Source organism: Capricornis sumatraensis, chromosome 5, assembly GCF_032405125.1.
Source record: "Capricornis sumatraensis isolate serow.1 chromosome 5, serow.2, whole genome shotgun sequence".
NCBI classification, from domain to species: Eukaryota; Metazoa; Chordata; class Mammalia; order Artiodactyla; family Bovidae; genus Capricornis; species Capricornis sumatraensis.
Genome location: NC_091073.1, coordinates 4,695,192 through 4,709,108, shown reverse-complemented (window position 1 = coordinate 4,709,108; position 13,917 = coordinate 4,695,192). Strand labels below are relative to the sequence as shown.

Sequence of the window (13,917 nt, the reverse complement as noted above, 5' to 3'; positions counted from 1 at the left end):
GGATAGCTATCTCATGTTAGTTCCCTCAGATTGTCCCCTCAGGGCACTCAGGCCCAGTCTTTACCCTAAGCAGTACAGCCCGCCCCTCCCTGTTCAGCCCCACTTGCTGGTGGTGGATGGAAGCACAGGGAGCTCCGGTTAGGCACGTGATCTGTGGGTTTTATTTATTTATGTATTTATTTTCCCTGCCGGTTGTTGCCCTCTGAGATTCCAAAACTCCCCACAGACCTGCTGGTGAGAGTGTTTCCTGGTGTCTGGAAACTTCTCCCCTTTTAAGACTCCCTCCCTGGGATGGATCTCCATCCTTACCTCTTTTCTCTCTCTTTTTATCTTTTATATTTTGTCCTACCTCCTTTCAAAGACAATGGGCTGCCTTTCTGGGGGCCTGATGTCCTCTGTGAGCATTCAGAAGTTGTTTTGTGGAATTTGCTCAGCGTTCAAATTTTCTTTCACTGAACTTGTGAGGGAGAAAGTGGTCTGCCTTTCCTATTCCTCTGTCATCTTAGGACTGTGTTCCCCCATATTATTATTAGGAAACTTTATTAATTTCAGTGTTTATAGATGTTAAATTACCATGTCAATTCTTTGTTATACATGTGAAACTAACGTGTAAATTTTTCCATATAGAAAAGTTAGTTATTGTGGTTACTTGATTTTTTTAGTTGGTTTTTTCTTTCCCATTGTGAATATTGAGTCTTTGTTGATCATCATAAATGTATTTCAAAACTTTTAAACCACAACTTGGATAATCATAGTTTTACTCCTTTTTTTATATCTAGGTCATTCCTTTAATCTTTACCTGCCACTCCAAAAGACATAGATAAAAAGTTAGAGTCATTAGTGTGCTGTTTACAGGGAAAGAAACAGTAAACCATGTGAATGTTCAAATAGGGTTGTAAAAAAATTTATTCTTAAATGAAGGATAATTGCTTTCCAGAATTTTGTTGTTTTCTGTCAGACATCAGCAAGAATAAGTCTTAGGGACACCCAGGTCCACTCCCTCCCAAACCCCTCTCCAATCTCCCTCTCCATGCCACCCTTCTCAATTGTTGAAGAGCCCCTCTTTGAGTTCCCTGAGTGATAGGGTAAATTCCCATTGGCTATCTATTTTACATATGGAATTGTAAGTTTCCGTGTTACTCTTTCCATCCATCTCACCCTCTCCCCTCTTCCCCTTCACCCACGTCCCTAAGTCTGTTCTCTCTGTCTGTTTCTCCATTGCTGCCCTGCAAATAAATTCGTCAGTACCATCTTTCTAGACTCCATACATATGCGTTAGTATCAGATATTTATATTTCTCTTCCTGACTTACTTCACTATGTATAATAGGCTCCAGGTTCATCCACCTCAATAGAACTGACTCCAATGCGTTCCTTTTTACAGCTGAGTAACATTCCTTTGTATATGTGTGCCACCGCATCTTCATTGGAGAAGGCAATGGCACCCCACTCCAGTACTCTTGCCTGGAAAATCCCATGGATGGAAGAGCCTTGTGGGCTGCAGTCCATGGGATTGTGAAGATTTGGACACGACTGAGTGACTTCACTTTCACTTTTCACTTTCATGCATTGGAGAAGGAAATGGCAACCCACTCCAGTGTTCTTGCCTGGAGAATCCCAGGGATGGCGGAGGCTGGTGGGCTACTGTCTATTGGGTTGCACAGAGTTGGACACGACTGAAGCGACTTAGCAGCAGCAGCAGCATATCTTCATCCATTCATGTGTCGATGGCCATCTAAGTTACTTCCATGTTCTAGCTATCATAAACAGTGCTGCAATGAACATTGGGGTGCATGTGTCTTTTTTCATTTTGGTTTCCTCAGGGTATTCTCCTAGGAGTGGGATTGCTAGGGCATATGGTGGTTTTATTCCTAGTTTCTTAAGCAACCTGCATACCATCTTCCATAGTGGTTGTATCAATTTATCTTGCCACAAGCAGTGCAAGAGTGTTCTCTTTCCCCCCAGACCCTCTCCAGCATTCATTTTTTATAGACTTTTTTATGATGGCCATTCTGACTGGTGTGAGGTGGTAAAGAATTGTGGCTGAGCGGTAAAGAATCTGCTATCAGTGGGAGACCTGGGTTTGATCCCTGAATTGGGAAGACAGGCATGACAACTCACTCCAGTATTCTTGCCTGGAGAATCCAATGGACAGGGGAGCCTGGAAGGCTTCAGTCCTAGGGTGGCAGAGAGTCGGACATGACTGAAGCAACTAAGCAGCAGCAGAGGCAACAGACTTTTGGATGATGGCCATTCTGCCTGGTGTGAGGTGGTATCTCATAGTTTTGATTTTTATTTCTACTGTGGTTTTTTACCAAATCAACATTGACAAGATAGTGCTTGAAGCTTGAAAGTATTACTACATTTGGATTGTCAAGTTGATCTGCAAGGAACATTTCAAGAGAAGCAAAAGCATGTGAAATAGTAATAAATATGTGGGCCTATAATAACAGCAGTTAGCTTTAGTGATGTTTTAGTAAGTGCAAACCATTTTGCATAGCTTAAGTAGCATGTGCATAGTACCTTTATGGCAGCCGTACTTGAAGTAACATAATGTAACAGTGCCCTGTTTGAAGGTGGCAGCTATGGAAGGAGATAAGAAGGGCCTGATCTTTTAGATGTGGCAGCCACTGCTTGGTGATGCAGCACCATGTTTGAATTCAGTATCCTGGTTCTGTCATATAGCAACTGTGGGATCTTGGCAAAACCTGTCTTAACCAGGTTAAAAGTAGGGTATTTCTTCAAAAGTGATTAGGAAAACTGCATGCAACTCATTGTTATCATCCATTCTAGCAGAGTATCTCTGAAAGCCTTCCACAGAAGTATGTGGATCATTTACTTGGAACTGCTGGTCAAAGAGGAAAAGAGACATTAAATGGACAAGTAGAAGGTAAGAACTATATTTTACAGAAAAATAATTTGACAGAATGTTGATTGAAAATGAGAATGCTGATGCATTCTGACAGGCAATGAAAATCACCTGTCGGATGTGTAGTGAGAAAAAGGATGAGAAAAGGAGGGCAATTATGTATCTTATCAGGTGTCTACCACAGATTACATTGATAATCCAGTTTAAGGAGCTAAATTATTAGTTCTTAGACTTACTTTGCGGTCCAATGTTTAAAACTTCGTCCTGTTAAGACTCTCCAATGCAGGTGGTGCAGTTTCGATCCCTGCTCAAGGAATTAAGATTCCATGTGACACATGACCAAAAACAAATTATTAGTTCTGTTTCAAGATACTCTATGACCTAAGGAAGGTCAAGAAATAAGAGGCAAGAGGGAATAAAGGATAAGAGAGGCCAAGGGTACAGGGAGGAAATGAAGAAAAGGAAGCACAGGTCTGTGGGGGAAGGGGGCAATAAGTAATGTAGGTCTTTAGATAAAGGGAGGGTATTTGATATGGACGGTGAATCTGAAGTGAGCTTCTGGCACCAAAACTTGTCAGAGAAGAACAGCAAAGTTCTCTCCTCTTCCTGTTTACTCGTAATTAGGAAGACGTTCAGAACTGTGGTCCCTGAGCGTGCAGAGCGGTGTGTCATCCTCTGGGGGGAGCATGGCCATAGGTGCTCAGCTGTAATGTATGCAAATCGGTGTCATAAGAAATGTTGCTGCTTTCCATCATGGTGTCACATGGGACAAAACAAGAGAGCTGGAAAGAAGGAGAGAGCAGGGGGTGTGATGGGGAGACCAAGGATCCCACAGCCTCATAAAGAGTCCACTGGAAGGTTTCCAACTTCTAATGCCATTTCAGTTCGGGGGGGCGTGTTTGTGTGAGGAAATGGAGGCTGAGATTTCCGGAGAATGAATTAAGTTGAAGTCATGTAGAAGCAGACTCCGTGTAGACCAGAATTTCTGAAATTTTAATTAGTCGCTTGGGGACCATGTGTGAAGTGCACATGCTGAGGAGGAGGTCTGAGGTTCTGTGTTTTTAACAAGCTCTCTGAGTAGCAAGGGTGTAGCCTTGCATAAAGCGAAATCTGGAAGAAGAGCTTTGGATAGTGCAGGACATAACAGGATCAAAGAAAAGCATTATTTTGTGTTTCTTTCCTAGCATGTTTATAGCTAGAAGGAAGCAAAGAGTTAAAGTAGCAGTTATAGGTATAAGATACCATTGCTAAGCAAAGAGGGAGAAAGAAATGGTAGGTGTCAGGGAATGTTTAACTTTAGGACTCCTGTATGTTGTTTTCTGTTTCTCATGAACCCTCTGTTCCTTATCAGTTCCTGGTATACCAGGAACAAGTGGAGCAGCACACTGTTCCCAGGACTGAGGATATGGGATGGAACACATACATGGATTTCCTTCAGTAACTTTTACCCTACAGTAAAACTGTTTAGTCACGACCCTCTTACTCAAGATTTGGATTGTCTTCTGGCCTTGTGATGATTGTTACTCCTAGTTATTCCATTGGTAACTGTTGTTATACGTCTGGCTTTTGTTGTTTTCTTAACTTTATTTTTTTGCCTAAAGCTTCCTTGCATTACAATATATAAACTCACACCAACACGAATAATGCACCCTTGTTCCACTAGAGACTTGGGTCTCCCGTGTCCTTCCTTCTCTCCCTGGCTAGTTCTTTGGAGCATGGAGGCCTGCTGAGCTCACTTTGCCACCCGGGCTGTCAAGACCTCCTTGAGAGGATGCCCTGTGCCTTAGTGAGCAGTGCAAGCCCTATTCTAGGGCTTTATTGGTTTTCCATGTAACCCAGGGAATATTAGTCTCTCTCTTTTGCTTTCTTTTCATCAACTCCGGTCCACCAGGCCCCAGTCTGTAAAGAAGACCACAGGTAGGTATGATCCATAGAAAGGATGTCAATGGGGAAAATTTAAGTCCGCAGATGCAGAGATTACTACCCTTTGGATAGGAGAGAATCTAGTGAAAGGACGAAAGGAGGAAAGGAAGGCCTTAGGGAGGTCAGTTTGGAGTTGATGAGGACACTTGAGAGAACTCCTTCTAGATGACCGCAGTGTATTTGCCCTGAAAAGAGAGAAGATCATTATTGCTGCAGAGAATCTTGGAGGTGGGAGGGGGTGCTAGAAGTGGGGGAAACCACAGCTCCTCCGAGTAACTCTTAGCCATCAAAGGTATATGTTGTGCTGGTATTTGTTATTCAAAGTAGATTAATTTGAAAAAAGAGGGATTGACTGTTGGCTACGGAATGAAACACCAACACTGCAGAGTGGTTTGAATCTTTTTACTTTAACTCTTTGCTTCTTACAGCTGCTTTATTTTATATCTTTTGCACAACAATCTACAGGGCAAGTTGCCAAACACTATGATTTAATGACTATACAGTGCGCAGGCACGGGGCGAGATAACCTTTACCTTAACTTATTTACTGCAGCTAAGACTTTGTTTTGGGGAACTTCCTTATCAACTGAGAATCCGTTTTGTTCCTGGGTCTGTTCCTTTTGAGGAATCAGAGAAACATCCTTGTGTGCAAGAAATGTTATTTTCCCATGGAAACAAACAGAGGATTCTTAGCTGAACATCTCGTTTGCAAGCACTTCTCAACCTTCCTTATACTTTGTTCCCTACAATTGACTTTTTTTTTAAAGATAGCTGATTCTTTGAAAGTTGTTTCATCAAAATCCTTTAAAGCATTAGCATGATGTACCAAACCAAACTAAATTTTGAAGCCAAACAGATTAATAGTGTCCATTCCCTAAATGCTAGAAATACTTCTAATAAATACTACACTGATTTTGAAACATGCAAGATTTTTAATTTCTAATAATTCTATGGCAGTTAAATGTAGTATTTCCTTTTCACTATCTTTAGTGGATTCCTATGTCTGTTTTACCAGTGTCCTAAAATCCCCCTAAAAACAAGACACTAAAACTAAATGTATTCGGTGCCAAGGCTGAGCACAAGGATTCTGCTCGGTACTAACTCTGCATGAATGTACAGCTAGCTTTCATATTTACATGTAATTAACTTTGTGTCCCTTTTTCCTTTTAGATTCTCCTGGGAAATACCCTAACGTGAAGGTAAAAACGTTTATGATTTTATCTTGAATTCTGAACTGTGGATCGTCTCCTATGTGCATAATTTAGTAATCAACTTGTTTCCAAACCCCATTCAGCCAGCAGTCAGAATGAAAGAGTCTGTTGCTAATAAAACAGTCAGAATGAAGGATTTACAAACATCCAGTTCAGATAAATTTTGCAGTACACAGTTTCCTCTGGAAAGAGGGACACTGAACTATTTGAAATGCTCAGTCTTCATACTTCTAATATTTTCTTTGAAAATTTAATTGAAGAATTGGACATACATAAAGCAAATGTCAGTGTTGATACCTGTGTTTTGAAACAAAAGATATTAACAAGGATAAGAACAAGAAAATTTTAAATTGTAAACTTCAACTCAACATGTTTCTGTATATGCTTTGATACTCTGAAGTTCTCAGTTTGGAATCTCTATACTTCTCAGGAACTCTCCGAGATTAAACTTTAGACTCTAAGTTTTTTCTAATGTCCAAAAATGCTTGTTTTAACTCTAGCCTTTCCCTAGAGTAAAACTTCACTTGCTAATATGTCAGTTGTATTTCAGCTCATAATTGTTTCATTATAGTATCATTACACAGATGAATGTAGGCCAATCAGATGTTTTGATGAGCAGACTGTGTGTGTGTTGTATGCGCATGTGTGTGTGTGTGTGTGTGTGTGTGTGTGTGTGTGTGTGAGTTTGTGGTGTCTTTGATTATTAGAAGTAGGGGAAGTAATCATACTTTAATGGCTATTGGATAGATATGATCTTTTGAAGCAGTGATTCTAAAAGTTGTTGGCTTTAGGATCCTATTATACTTCTAAAAACTATTGAGAATTCCAAGGAACTGTTGTTTATGGCTATTGATGTTTACTATATGGGAGTTCAGCTGAGTTCAGTCACTCAGTCGTGTCCGACTCTTCACGACCCCATGGACTGCTGCACACCAGGCTTCACTGTCCATCAGAACTCCTGGAGTTTACTCAGACTCAAGTCCATCGAGTTGGTGATGCCATCCAACCATCTCATCCTCTATCTTCCCCTTCTCCTCCCGTCTCCAGTCTTTGCCAGCATCAGGGTCTTTTCCAGTGAGTCAGTTCTTCACATCAGGTGCCCAGAGTATTGGAGTTTCAGCTTCAGCATCAGTCCTTTCAATGAAAATTCAGGACTGAATTCCCTTCAGATGGAGTGGTTGGATATCCTTGCAGTCCAAGGGGCTCTCAAGAGTCTTCTCCAACACTACAATTCAAAAGCCATCAATTCTTCAATGTGCAGCTTTCTGTACAGTCCAACTCTCACAACCATACATGACTAATGGAAAAACCATAGCTTGGATGAGAGAGATTGATGTTGGAAAAGTAATATCTCTGCTTTTTAATATGCTGTCAAGGTCGGTCATAGCTTTTCTTCCAACGAGCAAATGTGTTTTAATTTCATGGGTGCAGTCACCATCTGCAGTGATTTTTGAGCCCCCCAATATAAAGTCTGTCACTGTTTCCATTCTTTCCCCATCTATTTGCATGAAGGGATGGGACCAGGTGCCATGATCTGAGTTTTTTGAATGTTGAGTTTTAAACCAACCTTTTCACTCTCTTTCACTTTCATCCAAAGGCTCTTTAATTCTTTTTTGATTTCTGCTATAAGGGTGGTGTCATCTGCATATCTGTGGTTATTGATATTTCTTCCAGCTATCTTGATTTCAGCTTGTGCTTCATCCAGCCTGGAATTTTGCATGATGTACTCTGCATATAAGTTAAATAAACAGGGTGACATTATACAGCCTTGATGTTCTCCTTTCCCTATTTGGAATCAGTCTGTTGTTCCATGTCCAGTTCTAAGTGTTGCTTCTTGACCTGCATACAGATTTCTCAGGAGTTAGGTCAGGTGGTCTGGTATTCCCATCTTTTGAATTTTCCAGTTTGTTGTGATCCACACTGTTAAAAGCTTTGGGGGTGGTCAATAAACAGAAGTACATGTTTTTCTGGAACTCTTGCTTTTTCGATGATCCAGTGGATGTTGCCAATTTGATCTCCGGTTCCGTTGCCTTTTCTAAATCCAGCTTGAATGTCTGGAAGTTCATGTTTCATGTGCTGTGGAGGCCTGGCCTGGAGAATTTTGACTATTACTTTGCTAGTATGTGAGATGAATGCAATTGTGCAGTAGTTTGAGCATTCTTTGGCATTGCCTTTCGTTGGGACTAGAATGAAAACTGACCATTTCCATTCCTGTAGCCACTGCTGAGATTTCCAGATTTGCTGACATATTGAGTGCAGCCCTTTCATAGCATCATCTGTTAGGATTTGAAATAGCTCAACTGCAATTCCATCACCTCCACCAGATTTGTTCATAGTGAAGCTTCCTAAGGCTCACTTGACTTCACATTCCAGGATGTCTGGCTCTAAGTAAAGAGTCATCTGCTTATCACACCATCATGCTTATCTGGATCATGAAGATCTTTTCTATACAATTTTTTTGTGTGTGTGTTCTTACCAACTCTTCTTAGTATCTTCTGCATCTGTTAGGTCCATACTATTTCTCTCCTTTATTGTGTCCATTTTTGCATAAAATGGTCCCTTGGTATCTCTTACTCTCTTGAGGAGATCTCTAGTCTTTCCCATTCTATTATTTTCCTCTATTTCTTTGCATTGACCACTGAGAAAGGCTTTCTTATCTCTCCTTGCTATTCTTTGGGACTCTCCACTCAAATGGGTATATCTTTCCTGTTTTCCCTTGCCTTTAGCTTCTCTTCTTTTCTCAGCTATTTGTAAGGCCTTGTCAGACAACCATTTTGCCTTTTTGCATTTCTTTTTCTCTGGGATGTTCTTGATCAATGCCTCCTGTACAATGTCACAAATCTCCATCCATAGTTCTTCAGGCACTCTGTGTATCAAAACTAATCCCTTGAATCTGTTTGTCACATCCACTGTATAATCCTAAGGGATTTGATTTAGGTCATACCTGAATGGTCTAGTGGTTTTCCCTACTTTCTTCAATTTAAGTCTAAATTTGGCAATAAGGAGTTCATGGTCTGAGCCACAGTCAGCTCCCGGTCTTGTTTTTGCTGACTGTATAGCACATCTCCATCTTTAGCTGCAAAGAATAGAATCAGTCTGATTTCGTGATTGACCATCTGGTGATGTCCGTGTGTAGAGTCTTCTCTTGTGTTGTTTGAAGAGGGTGTTTGCTATGACCAGTACGTTCTCTTGGTAAAGCTCTGGTCACCTTTGTCCTGCTTCGTTTTGTACTTGAAGGCCAAATTTACCTGTTACTCCAGGTATCTTGTGAATTCCTACTTGTACATTCCAGTCCCCTATATTGAAAAGAACATCTTTTTTCAGTGTTAGCTCTAGAAGGTCTTGTAGATCATCATAGAGCCGTTCAGCTTCAGCTTGTTCAGCATTGCTGGTCAGAGCACAGACTTGCATTACTGTGATATTGAATGGTTTGCCTTGGAAATGAATAGAGATCATTCTGTCATTTTTGAGATTGCATTCAAGTACTGGATTTGGGACTCTTGTTGACTGTGATGGCTACACCATTTGCTCTAAGGGATTCTTGCCCACAGTAGTAGACATAATGGTCATCTGAGTTAAATTCACCCATTCCAGTCCATTTGGGGTCTTCCCTGGTAGCTCAGTTGGTAAAGAATCTACCTGCTGTGCAGGAGACCCAAGTTTGATGCTGAGGTCTGGAAGATCTCCTGAGGAAGGAAATGGCAAGAGTCACGGGAGTGTATGTTCCTCCGTTCTTTGTCTCGTCACAACAAAGATTTGGAGCGATGGACATTAAAGCCCTTGGCACATCACAGCATCACAGGGTCTTGGACAAACCTTGTTATAGCGCTTAGGCAAATCAGTGTTACAGCTGTTTTATTAGAAGATAGCAGGAGATTCCATCCTCGAAGCATGAGGGCATGCCAACCCAAAGACTTGAAGGGAAGAGAGTGGAGGAGTGCATGGGGGAAGGAGAGAGAGAGAAAGAGCATACGCACGTGGGAGAGAAAGAGAGAGAGAGCACTTTGGCTCCTCCTTTTATATGTTTTTCTTCCACCTGGGCCTGCCCTATGCAAATTGGGCTTAGCAAGGAGTGTTGTTTGTTCTACCTGCAGTCTTCACTCTGGTTCTCGGACTTTCTTTTGTTCTATTTTTGCGGGCTTTTCCCTTCCTTGTCTTTTAGCCACCGCCATTTTGGACTCCTTTTCCCTATTCTACCTACCTAACAGCAACCCACTCCAGCATTCTTGCTTGGAAAATCCTATTGCCAGAGGAGTCTGGCGAGCTACAAATAGCCCACGGGGTCAGAAGCGTCGGATCACGACATATGTCGTAAACCACAAACCAGTCCATTTTAGTTCACTGATTCCTAAAATGTTGATGTTCACTCTTGCCATCTTCTGCTTGACTGCTTCCAATTTGCCTTGATTCATGGACCGAATATTCCAGGTTCCTATGCAGTATTGCTCTTTACAGCCTTGGTCTTGACTCCCATCACCAGTCACATCCATAGCTAGGTGTTGTTTTTGCTTTGGCTCCATCTCTTCATTCTTTCTGGATTTATTTCTCCACCAATCTCTAGTAGCATATTGGACACCTACTCACCTGGGGAGTTCATCTTTCAGTGCCCTGTCTTTTTGCCTTTTCATACTCTTCATGGGGTTCTTAAGGCAAGAATACCAAAGTGGTTTTCCCTTCTCTCCTCCAGTGGACCATGTTTTGTCAGAACGTTCCAGCATGACCTGTCTGTCTTGGAGGGCCCTTCACAGCATGGCTTACTCATAATTTCATTGAGTTAGACAAGTCTGTGGTCCATGTGATCAGTTTGGTTTGTTTTCTCTGATTGAAGTTTTCAGTCTCCCTGCCCTCTGATGGATAAGGATAAGAGGCTTATGGAAACTTCCTAATGGGAAAGACTGACAGAAGGGGAAACTGGATCCTGTTCAGATGGGCAGGGCCATGATCAGTAAATCTTTAATCCAATTTTCTGTTGATGGGTGGGGCTGTGTTCCCTCCTTGTTGTTTGACCTAAGGCCAAACTATGGTGGAGGTAATGAAGATAATGGCACTTCCTTCAACAGGTCCCATACATGCACTGCTGCACTCAGTGACCCTGACCGTGCAGCAAGCCACCTCAAACCCTGGCCTCAGCCAGAGACTCCTGGAAAATAAAACTAAAAATGGTAAAAATATAGGCACACACAATCATAATGGCTAATTCCACTAGTCATTAGAGTTCTGCTGTCACATATCCTGTCTCTGGAGAACTCCTGTGTGCACTCAGAACATAACTGAGCATGGAAGTAACATTTAGAGTTGTTGTGGAAAGAGTTTTGACCCCTTGGATCTTCTGGCCCAGTGGGTCTCTGGACTTCAGGAATTTTCAGGGCACACTACAGAACCACCATTTTAAACCATTGGCATGGTTGGATGTGAAATGATAAAGGGACCTTTGTGTTGACACGGGGTTTAAAGTTTCACTTTTACATTTCTTGCTTGTTTCTTTGATTTCTCTTAAGAAATTTAGACCTGAGAGTTCCCCCCCTTTTTTTTTTGTTAAGCAAATATTTCTGTGTTGCGCTCATTCTTCCCCCATGGTGTTCTGTACTCTTTGGATCCAGTGTGGTCCTAGACTTATCCTATTTTCACGTGGAAACAATTGGTCACCCACAAGAGTATCATGTCTCATATAAGTTTATGATGTCTATCCAGGGTTTAAAAATCAGTTCTGAAGATATTGGTAATCTGAGGAAAGACCATCTCATTGTAATTAAAGAAGTTGTCATTGGTGGTGGTGATCAGTCGCTAAGTCAGGTCCAACTCTTTGTGAGCCCATGGACTGCAGCACACTGGGCCTCCCTGTGCCTCGCCATCTCCCAGAGTTTGCCCAAGTTCATATTCATTGCATCAGTGATGCTATCCCACCATCTCATCCTCTGCCATCCCCTTCTCCTTCTGCCCTCAATCTTTCCCAGCATCAGGGTCTTTTCCAGTGATTCAGCTCTTCACATCAGGTGTCCAAAGTATTGGACCTTTAGTTTCAACATCAATCCTTCCAGTGAATATTCAGCATTGATTTCTCTTAGGATTGACTGGTTTGATCTCTTTGCTGTCCAATGGACTCTCATATGTCTTCTCTAGCACCACTCTTGAAAGCATCAATTCTTTGGCACTTAGCCTTCTTTGTGGTCCAACACTCACATCTGTACGTGACTACTGAAGAAACCATGGCTTTGGCTGTACAGACCTTTGTCAGCAAAGTGATGTATTTGCTTTTTAATGTTGTCTAGGTTTGTAACATTAATTAAAGTAGTAGCATTCATTAAAAGTGTTTTTAAAACCATGGTCTCTAGAGCACACAGTATTATAAGGCATAATTAAGTGTAAAAGAAGGTAGATATACATTTTCTTAAGAATATATTTGTATGTTGAAAAATAGTCATGTATGGATGTGAGAGTTGGACTATAAAGAAAGCTGAACACAGAAGAATTGATGCTTTTGAACTGTAGTGTTGGAGAAGACTCTGTATTGATGTTTTTCTTTCTGGCTTACTTCACTCTGTATAATCGGCTCCAGTTTCATCCATCTCAACAGAACTGATTCAAATGTATTCTTTTTAATGGCTAAGTAATACTCCATTGTGTATATGTACCACAGCTTTCTTATCCATTCACCTGCTGATGGACATCTAGGTTGTTTCCATGTCCTGGCTATTATAAACAGTGCTGCAATGAACATTGGGGTACATGTGTCTCTTTCAGTTCTGGTTTCCTCGGTGTGTATGGGAGGGTGGGATGATTTGGGAGAATGGCATTGAAACATGTCTACTATCATTTAAGAATCGAATCACCAGTCTATGTCTGATGCAGGATACAGCATGCTTGGGGCTGGTGCATGGGGATGACCCAGAGGGATGTTGTGGGGAGGGAGGTGGGAGGGGTGTTCATGTTGGGATCGCATGTACACCCGTGGTGGATTCAGGTCAATGTATGTCAAAACCAATACAGTATTGTAAAGTAAAATAAAGTAAAAATATTAAAAAAAAGGAAATATAGAATATGTAATAGAAGTTGAGTGAATCAAAATCAGTAATACTAGGCAATGAAAAAGTAGAAGAAATGAGACACACTAGTTTACATCTCTTCATGAATGACAGTGACATGTGAGATACTGTAAGTTGTGAAGGACTAGTGAGTTTCAAGGGAGAGGAGGACATGGAACTGATTCTCTGAAGAAAGACTTTGTACAAGTTAGTCAGAGTTGTATTCTCACATTCTAATAAATGGAGACTGTTTTCACATTTTTCAAATTGGGCTTCTGCCGCTCTGAGCCTCAATAATGAGACTTGTCAAAGAGCCAGGCATTTGAAAGCTGATGGTCGGTGTGTGTTTGTGTCCCATTCAATGACCAAAAATCAGTCAGCATCCACAAAATTTGGACAGAAGACTGTAATAGATAAAACGAAGATGAAGACTGCAGCGGTTTTCCCGGTAGGGAATTACTCGCTCCGTCAGCTATGCAAGTCGGAGCTGCCAGGAAACAGAAGAAGCAAAGAAGGCAATGCAGAAGCCCAGAGCACTCAGCTGTGGGCCACCTGGGCACAGCCTTACCATCCTTCTGATGGTTCCAAATTAGATTTTGTGGCAAAGTCTACCTTGTGCTGACTCCTTTTATGCAAGCTGCTGCTGCTGCCACTGCTAAGTTGCTTCAGTCTTGTCCGACTCTGTGCGACCCCATAGACGGCAACCCACCAGGCTCCCCAGTGCCTGGGATTCTCCAGGCAAGAACACTGGAGTGGGTTGCCATTTCCTTCTCCAATTCATGAAAGTGGAAAGTGAAAATTGAAAGTGAAGCCACTCAGTCGTGTCTGACTCTTCGCGACCCCATGGACTGCAGCTTACCAGGCTCCTCCGTCCATGAGATTTTCCAGGCAAGA

General features: G+C 41.7%; 1 pseudogene; it reads left to right on the top strand.

Moving 5' to 3' along the window:
* Positions 1-13,917, top strand: part of LOC138080174 (ankyrin repeat domain-containing protein 26-like) — a 70,385-nt pseudogene that overhangs the window by 28,686 nt on the left and 27,782 nt on the right.